The sequence below is a fragment of the Meles meles genome, chromosome 7 (genome assembly GCF_922984935.1).
Source record: "Meles meles chromosome 7, mMelMel3.1 paternal haplotype, whole genome shotgun sequence".
NCBI classification, from domain to species: Eukaryota; Metazoa; Chordata; class Mammalia; order Carnivora; family Mustelidae; genus Meles; species Meles meles.
This window is the reverse complement of record NC_060072.1, coordinates 62764311-62783485: the sequence shown is the minus strand read 5'-3', so window position 1 is coordinate 62783485 and position 19175 is coordinate 62764311. Positions and strand designations below refer to the sequence as shown.

General features: G+C 38.3%; 1 non-coding gene across 1 annotated transcript; it reads left to right on the top strand.

The window, feature by feature from the left end:
* The first annotated feature begins 2875 nt into the window (after positions 1-2875).
* LOC123947825 lies at positions 2876-3001 on the top strand. Its single transcript, XR_006819855.1, has one exon. It is a non-coding gene; the product is annotated as a small nucleolar RNA SNORA32 (small nucleolar RNA).
* Positions 3002-19175: the final 16174 nt, after the last annotated feature.

The window sequence follows — 19175 nt, the reverse complement described above, 5'->3', positions numbered from 1 at the left end:
AATATTTTACTAAGTATCTTTTTTGCTTAATCACTTATAACCTGAAGCAGAATTTGCAGGGGAGGGGGCCACTATGAAGCTGACAAGGAGGGTTTGCCAGTTAAAAGCAAAGCCACTCTTTGCATTTCGGTATCAACTTCTTTGGCATTATACAACAGAATATCATAAACCTAGTCAACATTTTTGTTTCAAAAAGACACCATTTTAAGCAGGTAAAGTAAGACACAGATATGTACCAGCTACCCTGGGGTACTTGATGTAGCTCGAGGTTGCTTTCCCTTTCCTCCCTTTGCAGGAAGGCCTAGGTAAGAAGGCACATGGAAGGCTCATTTTCTTCGGAAAATCCTTACTTTTTTTTCTTTCTCCTTCTCCTCTCCAATGATTCATTTCCCTTCCTCTACTATTAGAAGCAACAATTGGGTCTCACATCTGGAGGGTGGTCTGAGAATAAGAATCCACTCTGAAGTAAACATGTGAATCTAACCCAATATATCTGAAATTGCCAAGTTTCAAAAAACTTGGCTAGAAATAAGCTATTTCCCTCATAAGCTATTTGGTCTTTCTTGCTGCATGTTTCCTGTTTTTGCATTACTAAAAAAAAAAAAAAAGAAAGAAAGAACTGAAGAAAGAATGGTAAAAGTTATTCTTTGTTAAAAACTTACATGAAGACATGTTTCAGGTGTTAATGATAAGGTTCCTGGGGCGCCTGGGTGGCTCAGTCAGCTAAGCATCTGCCTTCAGCTCAGGCCATGATTCCAGGGTCCTTGTCCTGCTTGAGGCTTCTGGCTCAGCAGGGGAGTCTGCTTCTTCCTCTCCCTCTGCCACTCCCCTTGCTTGTGCTCTCTAGGGCTGATAAATAAATAAATAAATAAATAGTTCCAGTTTTGTCTCGTTTTCTCTTTTGAAGTATTTTTCCTCCTCTTTTTATCAGATCACAATTTTGTTACAGATCTAGTTTGGAAAATGCTTCCCTTTCCCAACCATTACCCATTTTGCTTTATTCCATAACTCAACATGTTTTAAAATTTACTTGAAAAGGACGTTCTTCTCCATTTGGCTGTGTTATATAGAGACCACAGTGAGCCCACCAGAGTAAAAGTAATAAGCAAAAGTAATAATAATGAGAACTGAGAAAGAAGTTAACCATGTTCTTGTTTCAGGAAAAGTAACCAAATTTCTAACCTTTTCAGGAAAAGTAACCAAATTTCTCCTCACTCCATCTAAGTTAAGGTCACCTAACTTTTATAGGGTATAGGGTATCATAAGTAAAAAAAGAAATAAGGATAAAAGAAAGACCAAAGAAACAAACTATCACCCAGGAGATACCAATTCAAATATAAGTTTTGTGATTCTGACTCTTTTCAATATCAGGTTCATTTTCTCAATAATTTCTAACCCATATGACAGCTTTTTGAATAAGTTGCCCAATGGCTTAGTATGAAGTCAAGTGCCGATTTTTTTATTTTTTTGAGTATGGTTGACACACAATGTTACAGTAGTTTCAGGAGTACAACATAGTGATTCAGCTTCTCCCTACATTATGTTATGCCCACCACAAGTATAGCCAAAAGTACTCGTGCAGCAAAAATCCTTCTTTAATTCCTTTTCTGATTATTAACTTTCTCTGAATCAAGATCCAAAATGACAAGGTTGGGAAAACAAGGCATACTCAACTTGTAAGTCAAAAAAGAAGCCTAAAATGAGCTCCTGGGGACTCCTGAGTGGCTCTCAGTCAGTTAAGAATCTGCCTTCAGGGGCGCCTGGGTGGCTCAGTGGGTTAAAGCCTCTGCCTTCGGCTCAGGTCATGATCTCAGGGTCCTGGGATGGAGCCCCGCATCGGGCTCTCTGCTCAGCAGGGAGCCTGCTTCCCCCTCTCTCTGCCTGCCTCTCTGCCTACTTGTGATCTCTCACTGTATGTGAAATAAACTAAAAATCTTAAAAAAACAAAACAAAAAAATCTGCCTTCAGCTCAGGTCATGTTCCAAGGGTCCGGGGATCAAGTCCCACATTGGGTTCCTAGTTCAGCAGGGAGCCTGCTTCTCCCTCGGCCTGCTGGTCCCCCTGTTTGTCTCTCTCTGATAAATAAAAAAATTTTTTAAAACTTAAAAAAAAAAATAAGGGCATCCGGGTGGCTCAGTGGGTTAAAGCCTCTGCCTTTGGCTCAGGTCATGATCCCAGGGTCCTGGGATCAAGCCTGCATGGAGCTCTCTGCTCAGCGGGGAGCCTGCATCCTCCTCTCTCTCTCTCTGCCTGCCTCTCTACCTACTTGTGATCGCTCTCTCTGTCAAATAAATAAATAAAATCTTTAAAAAAATAAAAACTTAAAAAAAATAAAATAAAATGACGTCCTGATCTTGACTACAACAAATCTCTTAAGAGTGGTTTTTATCAAGTTTACTCAAAATAAAGCATCTGAAAAAAGCCTACAGTGCACTCCCAATGGAAGGGGAAGGTTGATGCTCTGTAATAGTATATTGTTCTTATGTAAAAATTACCACAACTTGGTTGTTTCAATGTTGTAGCTTACTTATATGCACAATAAAGATGTAAAACAGGTATTAGAAGAAAATCATAGAAACTGCTCATCGCTAAAGTTGGAGAACTTAGAAGCTACTCAATCCAATTTTTCACAAAATGCAAAATCCCCAGGCTCTCTGTGATGGGAAGACAATCTATATATATATATAGAGAGAGAGAGAGACATATATATATATAGACAATCTATAAATCTGAAATTCTTACTTAGAATAATAGCACTAATATATTATAAAAGCCCAAAATATTTCCTACCAAGCTCACTCCTTGAATCTAAAAATCTAGGAGAGGTAAGAGAGAGAATGGAGAGAAAGTTATTTGTTAAAAACAAAAACCTTAACAGTCATTACCAAGGCTTTGAGAATGCAGTTTCTCATTTGCTGTGGACATGACCATAAAAAAATTTTCCTAGTAGGTTTTCTTTCTTTCTGCTACTTTGCTAGCATTCAGCCTATTGGTAACATTTTACCAACTCTGTTCTATTTCCACTGCCTAGATTAGCACTGTCCAGTACAAATGTAACACAAGCCATACGTGATTTGGTAATGGTCATATTTCAGATTCTCATCTGAACATACATGAATAGTGTACTAAACAGTGCATGCCTAGATCTCTAAGAGATGTCTTTTCCTAATTCCTTCCGTATTGTTAATAACCATGCAACTTGTAATATAATAGATTTAGTAGAGGGAGGCTGGCTTCAGTTTACATGATCATCTCTGGAAATGGAAACTTACTTTATGTTCCTGTTATATAGGAGTGACAGTGATGACTGTGGATCAATCACGTTCTTTTTAAAAGGGCTGTTTTGAAGATTATGATTCTAACTTTGGAGGAACTATGGTATTGAGCAGTGATTGGCAGTGGGCGGAATCACATGTAAAAACTCCTTAAATAAAAATTTATTGCTTAAAAAAAAAAAAAAACCTTGGGGCATCTCTGCCTTCGGCTCAGGTCATGAGCTCAGGGTCCTGGGATTGAGCCCCGAGTCAGGCTCTCTGCTCAGCAGGGACCAAGCTTCCCCTCTCTCTCTGCCTGCCTCTCTGCCTACTTGTGATCTCTCTCTGTCAAATAAATAAATAAAATCTTTTTTTTTTTTAAAGATTTTATTTATTTATTTGACAGCGAGAGAGAGATCACAAGTAGGCAGAGGGAGAGAGAGAGGGAAGCAGGCTCCCTGCTGAGCAGAGATCCCGATATGGAACTCGATCCCAGGACTCTGAGATCATGACCTGAGCCGAAGGCAGCGGCTTAACCCACTGAGCCACCCAGGCGCCCTAAATAAATAAAATCTTAAAAAAAAAAACAAAACTAGGCTGCTTGATTCCTCTGGCTGAAATCCCTTCCTTTTGCCCACATATTTATGTACATATTGTGTTCCTTTTTTCACAGACCCTCTGCAAATCTGTGACAGAAGAACTGCTTTGCTTATGTTTCTATCTTTCCACTTAGATGAGTTTCCCAAGGGCAGAAGACAGGAGACAGGGAGATTTTATCTTTATTCCTGTTGCTTAGAACATTATTGTGTTGGACATCTAATTGCGTGCCTGACACAAGTAGTAGTAGTAAAAGTAACATGATTTATGAAGTACCCAATAAGCACTAGGTACTACTCTGCTCACAAATTTTTAAATAGTATCTCTGATAATGACAACAATCCTGCAAAGTAGATTTTATTGAAACACATTTTACTGATGAGGAAGCAGGTGCAAAGAGAGTAAGTAATTGGTCTAGCATCAAACAGGTTTTAAGTGGTGGGTTTTGAATTTTAACCTAGATAAAAATAATCAGTGCAATATACTTTCCACTATACCAGTTAGCAGGTGCACCAAATAAAAATCTGTTGTGTTAAAATGAATATAAACAGTAAAATAATATGGATATAACACTAAAATGATATGTAATACAGCATATCAATAACTATAAAACAAGTAATATAACATACAAAGCTGGCAGATTCATCTACCTTTTCTTAAAGAGTTTATTTATTTATTTGACAGATCACAAGTAGACGGAGAGGCAGGCAGAGAGAGGGAGAAGCAGGCTTCCCGCTGAGCAGAGAGCCTGATGTGGGGCTCGATCCCAGGACCCTGAGATCATGACCTGAGCCGAAGGCAGAGGCTTAACCCACTGAGCCACCCAGGCACCCCAAATTTATCTACTTTTTATGTAAAATAAGGATTATAAATATGATGACAGCTGACCTGGAAAATCCTAAGAACATATAAAAGTATAAAGAAGAATGTTCAAAAAGAAAGCCTTCAATCCTAATATCTAGACATTATTAATATTTTGGTAAACATTATTTTAACCATTTTATATACATATACATAAACACTCTTCACATACATGAAATTATACAGTCCTGTGTATAACCTACACTTTTATTCAATAATTTGGATTAGAGATGTTTCTGTACCACTGAATCTACACCGTAATTGTTAACACCCATATAGGATTCTAATCAAAGTGATTTAGCCTACTTCCTATTAATAAATATTAATCTTCCCTCATCTCTTTTTATAATCTATTTCTAGAAATTTAACATATTAAGTTTGGAACAAATGAACATTATAAAAGTGAGAGAGCATGACTACAATGAATAATGTATTTATTCAAGATGTATACACATTACTGTAGGAGGATTCACTGTTTCTCTTAAAAAAAAAATCTATGACTAAACATTGGCCCTTTTCCACTTCACGTATAAACATATCCTTTAGGAAAGAATTATTCATATAAAATAAGTAGAAAACCACCAGCTGAAAATGGCCAAAGTGGCAGGCCTTTAAGCCAGGTGTTTTACATGGAAAAAAAAAAAAAAAAAGATTTATCTTCATCTATGAGTTGCTCCTGACCAATGCCTGGTTTTTACCTGTTCACATAGACTTGAAGGGTAAGAACATGAAGGTCAACTCCAAAGCTGCTCAATATTTTGCGTTTACCTGTCCCTCAGTTCTTACACCTAAAATGGTCTAAAAAACATGTAAACATTCATGCAACTATACATTCCTAGTACAGTACCTTTTACCTGGAAGAATTCAATAAATCTTGGGGGAGGGGGTGGAAATCAGGTAAAATAAATCAGCTAAAATGAACTATTGGGAAGAAATTAAGAGAATAATTCCATTTATGGTAGTATCATAAAAATAAAATACTTAGGGATAAAGTTAACCAAGGAGATGAAAGATCTGTATGCTAAAAACCATAGAACACCAAGGAAAGAAACTGAAAGAGACAAATAAAGAGAAAGATATTCTATGCTTACAGATTGGTAAAATTAATATTGTTAAAGTGTCCATACTACCCAGAGTCATCTACAGATTCAATGTAATCCTGACCAAAATTTCAATGACATTTTTCACAGAAATAGAAAAAAATAGTACTAAAATGTGTATAGAACCACAAAATAGCCAAAGCTATCTTAAGGAGGAAAAATAAAGCTGGGAGCACCACAGTTCTTGATTTAAAACCATATTACAAAGCTATAGGATTCAAAACAGTCTGGTATTGGCATAAAAACAGACACATAGATAAATGGAACAGGAAACCCAGAAGTAAGCCCATGGATATATAGTCAATCTTTTGTAGAAACATCAACAATACACAACAGGGAACAGGTGGTCCCTTCAATAAATGGTGCTAGAAAAACTGGACATCTGCATGTGAAAGAATGAAACCAGATCCCCTATCTTTCACCACACACAAAATCAACTCAATGGATTAAAGACCTACAACTATAAAACTCACAGAAGAAAACAATAAGATAAGGTACTTGCCATTGGTTTTGGCGACAATTTTCTGAATTTGACACCAAAAGTAAAGGCAACCAAAGCAAAAATAAATAAGTGGGACTATATCAATCTAAAAAGCCTCTGCATAGCAACAAAAACCATCAACAAAATGAAATGGCAACATATGGAAAAAACATTTGTGAACCATAAATTGAATAAGGGGTTATATCCAAAATATGCAAGGAAACCATCAATAACAAATAACTCAATTTAAAAATGAGCAAAGGACCTGAATAGACATTTTCCCAAGGAAAACATACAAATGCCCAACAGGTATATGAAAATGTGCTCAGGATCACTAAGAATTGGGAAATGCAAATCAAAACCACAATATCACCTCACACGTGTTCCAGCGTCTATTGCCAAAAAAGACCAAAGATGACAAATATTGGCTAGGATATGGGAAAAGGGAACCTTTGTGCACTACTGGTGGGAACGTAAACTGGGGTAGCCACTATGGAAAATAGTATGGAAGTTCCTCAAGAAATAAAAATGGTCCAACAATCTTATTTCTGGTATACATCCAAAGGAAATGAAATCATTATCTCAAATGGTATCTATACTCCCATGTTTACTGCAGCACTATTCACAACAGCCAAGGTATAGAAAAAAGCCTATGAGTCCTTCAATAAGTGGATAAAGAAAATGCCGTATAAACATGTACATAATAGAATACTATTAAGCTTTAAAAAGAAAAAAAGAAAATCTTGCCCTTTGTGACAACACAGATGAACCCAAAGGGCATTATGCTAAGTAAAATAAAACAGAGGAAGACAAATATTGCACAGTATCACTTATATGTAGAATCTTTAAAAAGTTTTCTTAAATAAAAATAAGGCAAGGGGTGCCTGGCTGGCTCAGTCCGTTAACCGACTGACTCTTGATTTTGGCTCGGGCCATGATCTCAGGGTTGTGAATTCGTATAGAATTCTTGTACACTCTTGTCAGTTACTGAGGATCCCAATGACCTTTTGTTCATGTGTGCTGTATTTATTAATATTTATCATATTAGATATAAAACAGAAATTTTCAAAGCTTGTTTTTATTTTTTTTAAAAACTTTATTTGAAAGAGAGAAAGCACAAGGGCAGGGGGAGAAGAGGAAGAAGGAGAAGCTGACTCCCCACTGAACAGGGAACCCAGTACAAAGCCTGGAGAAAATGACCTGAACCAAAGGCAGACAGGTAGACACTTAACCAACTGAGCCATCCTGGTGTCCCTCAAAGTGTATTTTTTTTTCAAAGCGTATTTTTAATTCATCTAAAAATAACAATAAACCAACTACATATTAACAAAAAGCAAATATTTTATGGAAGATAACTATTTTTTAAAACAAAGAAAACTCAGTGGAAAATTAGCACTGTTTTACATTTTTGAAAACCTCTTTAATACAAGACTTAATGGAATTAAGGAACCTCATATATGGTTCTACATTTCATTCCTTGCCATATTGCTTAGGTCAAACCAGATGAAGAAAATTAGGCATCACACAGGGAGGAATATGTTCATAGACTTCCCAGATAACATAACAAAACTCATCAGGTGGTAGCTTTTTAAAGGTTAGTTGTAATGTAGGACCTGAAAACTTATGAAGTTTACATGCTCCACTGGTCTGTCTTGCACTCTGAATGGATTTTTTTTCACCCGAGCATGCTTTTGTAATGTGTATAGGTCATTTGGAAAATAAATGATTTAGCAAGTTCAGCATATCTTCCTTATGATGACATACTGTATTATAAAACATTAAAAACTCAACATTCATTAATACCACTATCAATGTTATCAATAAGGTCTTTAAGTATTGGGAAGTGATCAAGCTCATGGCATCGACACATATTTTGCAAAATTGTAATTTTATCATTGGCAACAGACTGTCAGTTTATCTCCTTGGAAAGAAAGGCTTTGTTCATTTTTCACTTTGTTCACTTTGTTCATTTTCACTTTGGTCATCAAATACTCAAATCTGAATGAACAATCATAGTTTATCAGTCAGGTAATGATGGTGTTTCACAGAAGGGGAAAAAAAAAAATTACATCAGCTTGCAAATCGAACAATTTCACATGTGCTTTTCTCCAAGACCAGAAGTCCACAAATTATGACCGGGAACACCAAAACCAGCTTTACACATCTGCTGTAGTAAATAAAGTCTTATTGGAACTCAGACTTACTCATTCATTTACATACTGTTTATGACTACTTTTAGGCTACGGCGGCAGGGTTGAATAAACTATAGGATTTTATGTGTAAAACTGAAAATTTACTATCTTTCCCTATACAGAAAAAAGTTTGTGAACCCTTACACTAGACAGCCATCAGAACTTTGATATGTAATTGAACTGTTTTATACATACTTCCCACTTCATCAAATAGAAATTTTTTTAAAATGCATAATCAGGAGTCAACTTTAATAAGTTCATTTTTCTCACCTCATTATGGACTTCTTAAGTGTGTGGCAGTAAGGAATACAGTGACAGTGAGTAGTTTGGCACCACTGCCTTGATTCATACTAAGGTACCAACAATTTCACCCAGAATTGCCTATACATCATTGGTACAAATAGCAAGTCAGTGAAAAACAGCAATAATACCTTAATATTATCATGAGAACAGTTCTGGCTTCACAGAGCCTCTGAAAGGATCTCAGGGACCCCACAGGTCTGCGGACCATAGTTTGAAAACCATTCTAATGGGCAAATATTTCAATGGACAGAATAGAAATTTAAGAAATATACCCACACCTGTATCTCCAATTGGTTTTCAATAGTCACCAGGGAAATCAATGGAGGAAATAAAAGTTTTTCAACAAATGAAGTGGAATAGTCAGATAAATAAGTGGGGAAAAGGGTCCTTGACCCTACCTTGTCCCATACACAAATAATTAATTTGAGACAAACCATACACTTAAATACTGAAGCTGAAACCATAAACTTCTAAGAGAAGAGAATATCTTCATGACCTTAGGCTAAGTGAAGATTTTTTTAAAGAAAACACAGGAAGAACTCACATAAAAGAATTATCTGACCTGTCTGTTCTGTGAAGATGTGCACTCCATGGATTTCCTTTCCCTCAGACATCATATTACAAAACCACAAAAATTAACATGGACCAAAAGGGTAACCTCAGCATGTCAGCAACTTCTGTGAAACTGCCAGCAAGAAGAAAACACCATTTCTTCCCACCCGTCACCACCTTACCACACGCTTACGTGCTAGAGGTGAGTCAGATCTGAAGCCCCTTACATTTAAAGAAAAAGCAATTGAAGTGTTATCATTAAAGAAAATCAATTGAAATGTCATCATTAAAGCTTAGTCCAGAATCTCTACTTCTAGGTTTGGGAAGACTGTTCTCAAGGGTCGACAAATTGCATGGTGACAATGACGCATGTGAAAAAGTAATTTTGAGGTTGGGAGGAGTCAAGATGGCGGAGAAGTAGCAGCCTGAGACTACATCAGGTAACAGGAGATCAGCTCGATAGCTTATCTAAACATTGCAAACACCTACAAATCCAACGGGAGAGCGAAGAGAAGAAGAACAGCAACTCTAGAAACAGAAAATCAACCACTTTCTGAAAGGTAGGACTGGCGGAGAAGTGAATCTAAAACGACGGGAAGATAGACCACGGGGGGAGGGGCCGGCTCCCGGCAAGCGGCGGAGGAACGGAGCACAAAATCAGGACTTTTAAAAGTCTGTTCCACTGAGGGACATTGCTCCAGGGGCTAAACCGGGGTGAAGCCCACGCGGGGCCAGCGTGGCCCCAGGCCCCGCAAGGTCACAGAAGGATCGGGGGTGTCAGAGTGTCGGAGAGCTCGCAGGTATTAGAACGGAGAAACCGGCTGCAAAGACAGAGCCGAGGACTGAACTCTCAGCTCGGGGTTACCTTGAACTGGTCGCGGGCTGGGTGAGCTCGGAGCGCGGCTGGAGGCTGGGGATACGGGAGTGATTGGGTGCTGTCCTCTGGGGGCGCACTGAGGAGTGGGGCCCCAGGCTCTCGGCTCCTCCGGGCCGGAGACTGGGAGGCCGCCATTTTCATTCCCGTCCTCCGGAACTCTACGGAAAGCGTTCAGGGAACAGAAGCTCCCAAAAGCGAACCCGAGCCGATTACTTAGTCCGGCCGCCGGTAAGGGCGGTGCAATCCCGCCTCGGGCAAAGACACTTGAGAGTCACTACAACAGGCCCCTCCCCCAGAAGATCAACAAAATATCCAGCCAGGACGAAGTTCATCTATCAAGGAGAAAGCAGATTCAATTCCTAAGACAGCAGAGCAATTCCAGAGGAGGAGAAAGCAAAGCACGGAACTCATGGCTTTCTCCCCATGATTCTTTAGTCTTGCGGCTACTTCAATTTTTTTTTCTTTTTTCAATTTTTTATTTTTTTTTCTTTTTTCAATTTTTTTTTCTTTTTTCTTTTTTCTTCTTCTGCTAAATTTTTTTAAAAACTTTTACCCTTTTCTTTTTTAACGTTTTTTGACTAGTTCATCTAAATATATATATTTTTTCTTTCTTTTTTATATTTTTTTATTTGTTTTATTTTTTAAATTTTTTTCTTTTTTTTTCTTTTTTTTCAGAACCTGTTTTTTATCCCCTTCCTCCCCCCCACAATTTGGGGTCTCTTCTGATTTGGTTACAGCGCATTTTTCCGGGGTCTTTGCCACCCTATTAGTAGTTTATTTGCTCCTTCATATCCTCTTATCTGGACAAAATGACAAGGCGGAAAAAATCACCACAAACAAAAGAACAAGAGACAGTACCGAAGGCTAGGGACCTAATCAACACAGACATTGGTAATATGTCAGATCAAGAGTTCAGAATGACGATTCTGAACATTCTAGCCGGGCTCGAAAAAGGCATGGAAGATATTAGAGAAACCCTCTCTGGAGATATTAAAGCCCTTTCTGGAGAAATTAAAGAACTAAAATCTAACCAAGTTGAAATCAAAAAAGCTATTAATGAGGTGCAATCAAAAATGGAGGCTCTCACTGCTAGGATAAATGAGGCAGAAGAAAGAATTAGTGATATAGAAGACCAAATGACAGAGAATAAGGAAGCCGAGCAAAAGAGGGACAAACAGCTACTGGACCATGAGGGGAGAATTCGAGAGATAAGTGACACCATAAGACGAAACAACATTAGAATAATTGGGATTCCAGAAGAAGAAGAAACAGAGAGGGGAGCAGAGGGTCTATTGGAGAGAATCATTGGAGAGAATTTCCCTAATATGGCAAAGGGAACAAGCATTAAAATCCAGGAGATGCAGAGAACCCCCCTCAAAGTCAACAAGAATAGGTCCACACCCCGTCACCTAATAGTAAAATTTACAAGTCTTAGTGACAAAGAGAAAATCCTGAAAGCAGCCCGAGAAAAGAAATCAGTAACATACAATGGTAAAAATATTAGATTGGCGGCAGACTTATCCACAGAGACCTGGCAGGCCAGAAAGAGCTGGCATGATATATTCAGAGCACTCAACGAGAAAAACATGCAGCCAAGAATACTCTATCCAGCTAGGCTATCATTGAAAATAGAAGGAGAGATCAAAAGCTTCCAGGACAAACAAAAACTGAAAGAATTTGCAAACACCAAACCAGCTCTCCAGGAAATATTGAAAGGGGTCCTCTAAGCAAAGAGAGAGCCTAAAAGTAGTAGATCAGAAAGGTACAGAGACAATATACAGTAACAGTCACCTTACAGGCTAATAATGGCACTAAATTCATATCTCTCAATAGTTACCCTGAATGTTAATGGGCTAAATGCCCCAATCAAAAGACACAGGGTATCAGAATGGATAAAAAAACAAAACCCATCAGTATGTTGCCTACAAGAAACTCATTTTAGACGCGAAGACACCTCCAGATTTAAAGTGAGGGGGTGGAAAACAATTTACCATGCTAATGGGCATCAGAAGAAAGCTGGGGTGGCAATCCTTATATCAGATCAATTAGATTTTAAGCCAAAGACTATAATAAGAGATGAGGAAGGACACTATATCCTACTCAAAGGGTCTGTCCAACAAGAAGATCTGACAATTTTAAATATCTATGCCCCTAACGTGGGAGCAGCCAACTATATCAACCAATTAATAACAAAATCAAAGAAACACATCAATAATAATACAATAATAGTAGGGGACTTTAACACTCCCCTCACTGAAATGGACAGATCATCCAAGCAAAAGATCAGCAAGGAAATAAAGGCCTTAAATGACACACTGGACCAGATGGACATCACAGATATATTCAGAACATTTCATCCCAAAGCAACAGAATACACATTCTTCTCTAGTGCACATGGAACCTTCTCCAGAATAGATCACATCCTGGGTCACAAATCAGGTCTCAACCGGTATCAAAAGATTAGGATTATTCCCTGCATATTTTCAGACCACAATGCTCTGAAGCTAGAACTCAATCACAAGACGAAAGCTGGAAAGAACCCAAATACATGGAGACTAAACAGCATCCTTCTAAAGAATGAATGGGTCAACCAGGAAATTAAAGAAGAATTGAAAAAATTCATGGAAACAAATGATAATGAAAACACAACAGTTCAAAATCTGTGGGACACAGCAAAGGCAGTCCTGAGAGGAAAATATATAGCGGTACAAGCCTTTCTCAAGAAACAAGAAAGGTCTCAAGTACACAACCTAACCCTATATGTAAAGGAGCTGGAGAAAGAACAAGAAAGAAACCCTAAACCCAGCAGGAGAAGAGAAATCATAAAGATCAGAGCAGAAATCAATGAAATAGAAACCAAAAAAACAATAGAAAAAATCAATGAAACTAGGAGCTGGTTCTTTGAAAGAATCAATAGGATTGATAAACCCCTGGCCAGACTCATCAAAAAGAAAAGAGAAAGGACCCAAATCAATAAAATCGTGAATGAAAGAGGAGAGATCACAACTAACACCAAAGAAATACAGACAATTATAAGAACATACTATGAGCAACTCTACGCCAACAAATTGGCCAATCTGGAAGAAATGGATGCATTCCTAGAGACATATAAACTACCACAACTGAACCAGGAAGAAATAGAAAACCTGAACAGGCCCATAACCAGTAAGGAGATTGAAACAGTCATCAAAAATCTCCAAACAAACAAAAGCCCAGGGCCAGACGGCTTCCCAGGGGAATTCTACCAAACATTTAAAGAAGAACTCATTCCTATTCTCCTGAAACTGTTCCAAAAAATAGAAATGGAAGGAAAACTTCCAAACTCATTCTATGAGGCCAGCATCACCTTGATCCCAAAACCAGACAAGGATCCCACCAAAAAAGAGAACTACAGACCAATATCCTTGATGAACACAGACGCAAAAATTCTCGCCAAAATACTAGCCAATAGGATTCAACAGTACATTAAAAGGATTATTCACCACGATCAAGTGGGATTTATTCCAGGGCTGCAGGGTTGGTTCAACATCCGCAAATCAATCAATGTGATAGAACACATTAATAAAAGAAAGAACAAGAACCATATGATACTCTCAATAGATGCTGAAAAAGCATTTGACAAAGTACAGCATCCCTTCCTGATCAAAACTCTTCAAAGTGTAGGGATAGAGGGCACATACCTCAATATTATCAAAGCCATCTATGAAAAACCCACCGCAAATATCATTCTCAATGGAGAAAAACTGAAAGCTTTTCCGTTAAGGTCAGGAACACGGCAGGGATGTCCATTATCACCACTGCTATTCAACATAGTATTAGAAGTCCTAGCCTCAGCAATCAGACAACAAAAAGAAATTAAAGGCATCCAAATTGGTAAAGAAGAAGTCAAACTATCACTCTTCGCAGATGATATGATACTATATGTGGAAAACCCAAAAGACTCCACTCCAAAACTGCTAGAACTTGTACAGGAATTCAGTAAAGTGTCAGGATATAAAATCAATGCACAGAAATCAGTTGCATTTCTGTACACCAACAACAAGACTGAAGAAAGAGAAATTAAGGAGTCAATCCCATTCACAATTGTACCCAAAACTATAAGATACCTAGGAATAAACCTAACCAAAGAGACTAAGAATCTATACACAGAAAATTATAAAGTACTCATGAAAGAAATTGAGGAAGACACAAAAAAATGGAAAAATGTTCCATGCTCCTGGATTGGAAGAATAAATATTGTGAAAATGTCTATGCTACCTAAAGCAATCTACACATTTAATGCAATCCCTATCAAAATACCATCCATTTTTTTCAAAGAAATGGAACAAATAATCCTAAAATTTATATGGAACAAGAAAAGACCTCGAATAGCCAAAGGAATATTGAAGAACAAAGTCAAAGTTGGTGGCATCACAATTCCGGACTTCAAACTCTATTACAAAGCTGTCATCATCAAGACAGCATGGTACTGGCACAAAAACAGACACATAGACCAGTGGAACAGAATAGAGAGCCCAGAAATCGACCCTCAACTCTATGGTCAACTAATCTTCGACAAAGCAGGAAAGAATGTCCAATGGAAAAAAGACAGCCTCTTCAATAAATGGTGCTGGGAAAATTGGACAGCCACATGCAGAAAAATGAAATTGGACCACTTCCTTACACCACACACGAAAATAGACTCCAAATGGATGAAGGACCTCAATGTGAGAAAGGAATCCATCAAAATCCTTGAGGAGAACGCAGGCAGCAACCTCTTCGACCTCAGCCGCAGCAACATCTTCCTAGGAACAACGGCAAAGGCAAGGGAAGCAAGGGCGAAAATGAACTATTGGGATTTCATCAAGATCAAAAGCTTTTGCACAGCAAAGGAAACAGTTAACAAAACCAAAAGACAGCTGACAGAATGGGAGAAGATATTTGCAAACGACATATCAGATAAAGGGCTAGTATCCAAAATCTATAAGGAACTTAGCAAACTCAACACCCAAAGAACAAACAATCCAATCAAGAAATGGGCAGAGGACATGAACAGACATTTCTGCAAAGAAGACATCCAGATGGCCAACAGACACATGAAAAAGTGCTCCACGTCACTCGGCATCAGGGAAATACAAATCAAAACCACAATGAGATATCACCTCACACCAGTCAGAATGGCTAAAATTAACAAGTCAGGAAATGACAGATGCTGGAGAGGATGTGGAGAAAGGGGAACCCTCCTCCACTGTTGGTGGGAATGCAAGCTGGTCCAACCACTCTGGAAAACAGCATGGAGGTTCCTCAAAATGTTGAAAATAGAACTACCCTATGACCCAGCAATTGCACTACTGGGTATTTACCCTAAAGATACAAACATAGTGATCCGAAGGGGCACGTGTACCCGAATGTTTATAGCAGCAATGTCTACAATAGCCAGACTATGGAAAGAACCTAGATGTCCATCAACAGATGAATGGATCAAGAAGATGTGGTATATATACACAATGGAATACTATGCAGCCATCAAAAGAAATGAAATCTTGCCATTTGCGACGACGTGGATGGAACTAGAGCGTATCATGCTTAGTGAAATAAGTCAATCGGAGAAAGACAACTATCATATGATCTCCCTGATATGAGGACATGGAGAAGCAACATGGGGGGGGTAGGGGGATAGGAGAAGAATAAATGAAACAAGATGGGATTGGGAGGGAGACAAACCATAAATGACTCTTAATCTCACAAAACAAACTGGGGGTTGCTGGGGGGAGGTGGGATTGGGAGAGGGGGAGCGGGCTATGGACATTGGGGAGGGGAGGCGAACCATAAGAGACTATGGACTCTGAAAAACAACCTGAGGGTTTTGAAGGGTCAGGGGTGGGAGGTTGGGGGAACAGGTGGTGGGTGATGGGGAGGGCACGTTTTGCATGGAGCACTGGGTGTTGTGCAAAAAGAATGAATACTGTTACGCTGAAAAAAAAATAAATAAAAAGGGAAAAAAAAAAAAAAAAAAAAAAGAAAATAAACTGTTTTGAGAATCTTAAAAAAAAAAAAAAAAAAAAAAAAAAAAAAAAAGTAATTTTGAGAGAGGAGCTAGGAGGTCACTAAGGAGGACCTTGTAAATCAAATTACCAGCAAAAGTATCTTACCATGCACTAACAGCTCCAGATATAAAGCAATCACGTTCAGTTCCATCTCCTACGTTGACGCCAGTGACACTGCCAACAAAGCACAGATCCACGCCACATGAGCAGGTGCGAGGATGATTTCATGAGCTGTGTGATGGCTGTTTGGAAACAGTGGTGGGGCCATCCCACACTGGAATTGTACATCTGTTATATATCTAGCATTTCATTATGGAAAATCTTTGCATTCGTTTAACCCCTTTAGTGTTGCATTTGCTTAGATGAGCTAAATATTTCATGAATATTCATTAGAGTACCTTATTTGCATAGTTCCTAAGCTGTTAGACACTGCAGCCAATAATAAAACCAGAACTCTCTATTAACTATTACTCATGGACAACCCCAGTACCATGACAATTGATGGTCATAATGACCCTAAAGGATCACATGATTTTGAAGTCCATTCTATATCAAAGGAAATAAGTTCATCTCCATATTAAATCTCAACTGAAAATTAAAATGCTAATGAGCTACCATGCCTGGTCTGTTAAGCTAGCAAAAATTGAGAGAAATGATGAAGAAATGGAGAAATGGGCTCCCTAAATACTGGTGTTTGGTTTTTTTTAAGATTTTTTTTTTTTTAATTTACTTGACAGACATAGAAAGATCACAAGTAGGCAGAGAGGCAGGCAGAGAGAGAGGGGGAAGCAGGCTCCCTGCTGAGCAGAGAGCCCGATGTAGGGCTTGATCCCAGGACCCTGAGATCACGACCTGAGCTGAAGGCAGAGGTTTAACCCACTGAGCCACCCAGATGCCCCAAGGGCTCCCTAAATACTGTTTAAGGAAATATAAATTAGTACAAACTTTTTAGAGAACAGTTTTTTATCCTATGCTAAAACCCCTACAAATAATTCTGGCTAATAGTTATATGGTGCTTGTTATAAGTCATATAAATTTTAAGTGTTCTGATTAATCCTAAAAATATCCCTATGAAATATGATTATTAGCTCCACTTAAAAAATGAGAACACTGAGTCTCAGAGAGATTAAGTCACCTGAACAAAGTCACACAGATGGGTCAAATTCCAGAACATGACTTTGAACACAGAAAATCAGTCTTTAAGAGTCCATCCACCTAATAGCCCCATTATATTGCATTGAATTGCATCTCGAAATGTGCAGACCTTCAAATGCCAATTCCACCTCTTGGGATTTATTCTAAGGAAACTAAAAAAGACATGTACCAAAATGCACCTACAGGGATGTTTATTACAGCATTTTCAATAATAAAAAATGTATAAATGATCTAAATACTTCACTGTAAAGATTATGGCATATCTATGTGGCAAGCTGCTGTAAAACCATTTTTGAATGTTAATTTGAACAAAATGGAAAATGACTATGCATAGTAAGATCTTGTTCTGACGTCCGTTTGTGCTTCTCCACATCTTCCCACACTTAGCCTGTGCCATAAGAGGCTAACCACTATATCCCATATCACCTGCACTCCTTTCAAGGCTGGATTCCAGCTGGGTTCTGCCACAAGCAGCACTCACAGAAGACCAGAATAAACTGTATGTCTATTTCATTCCCTCCATTAGGGAAGTTTTCAGTTACTATTTCTTCTAATAAATGTTCTAGACCTTTCACTCTCTTCTTTTTCTGAGACCTCTATAACGTGAATGTTCACTTGTTGTCCCAAGGATCTCTTAATCTATCCCATTTTTTATTCTTTTCTCTTTTTGCTGTTCAGCTTGTGTGCTCTCCATTTTTGTCTTCCAGATCACTGATCATTCTTCTGCATCATCTAATCTACTGCTGACTCTCTCTAGTGTGTTTTTTAATTTCAGTTACTATTTTCTTCAACTCTGACTGCTTCTTTTTAATATTTTGTATCTCTTTATAGATCTCACTGAGATCTTCCACTCTTTTCTCCAGCCCAGTGAGTATCTTTAGAGGCATTATTTTAAATTCTTTATCAGCCATATTGTGGTTTGTTGTTTTTTTTTTACATTTTTAAAATTTTTTAATTTTTTTATAAACATATAATGCATTTTTAGCCCCAGGGGTACAGGTCTGTGAATTGCCAGGTTTACACACTTCACAGCACTCACCATAGCACATACCCTCCTCAATGTCCATAACCCCACCACCCTCTCCCGACCCCTCTCCCCGCAGCAACACTCAGTTTGTTTTGTAAGATTAAGAGTCTCTTATGGTTTGTCTCCCTCCTGATCCCATCTTGTTTCATTTATTCTTTTCCTACTCCCCAAACCCCCCACGTTGCATCTCCACTTCCTCATATCAGGGAGATCGTATGATAGTTGTCTTTCTCCGACTGACTTATCTGGCTAAGCATAATACCCTCTAGTTCCATCCACGTCATCACAAATGGCAAGATTTTATTTCTTTTGATATAAAAGAAATATCCATTCATCTGTTGATGGACATCTAAGTTCTTTCCATAGTTTGGCTACTGTGGACACCGCTACTATAAACATTTGGGTGCACGTATCAGGCATATCGTTTATCTCAGTTTTCATTTGGTTCTTTTCCTGAAAAATTTTTTTCTTATTCTTTTGAAGCATATCCCTCTGTCTCTCCATTTTTCTGGGACTTCTATGTTTGTTCCTGTGGGGTAGAAAGAAGAGCTACATCTCCCAAACTTGAAGGAGTGGTCTTGTGAGTGGTGTCTCCTATGCAGACTGTGTGTGATTGGTGACTTTTGCTGACAGGCTGGAGCTGTGGCTACATGTGTTAATTACCCTTATGAACTGCAGCTTTCTACAGAAAATAGTAATAGCAAAAAGAATAGAAAAGTGGAAAAGAAAAAAAGCTGAAGATAAATAAGA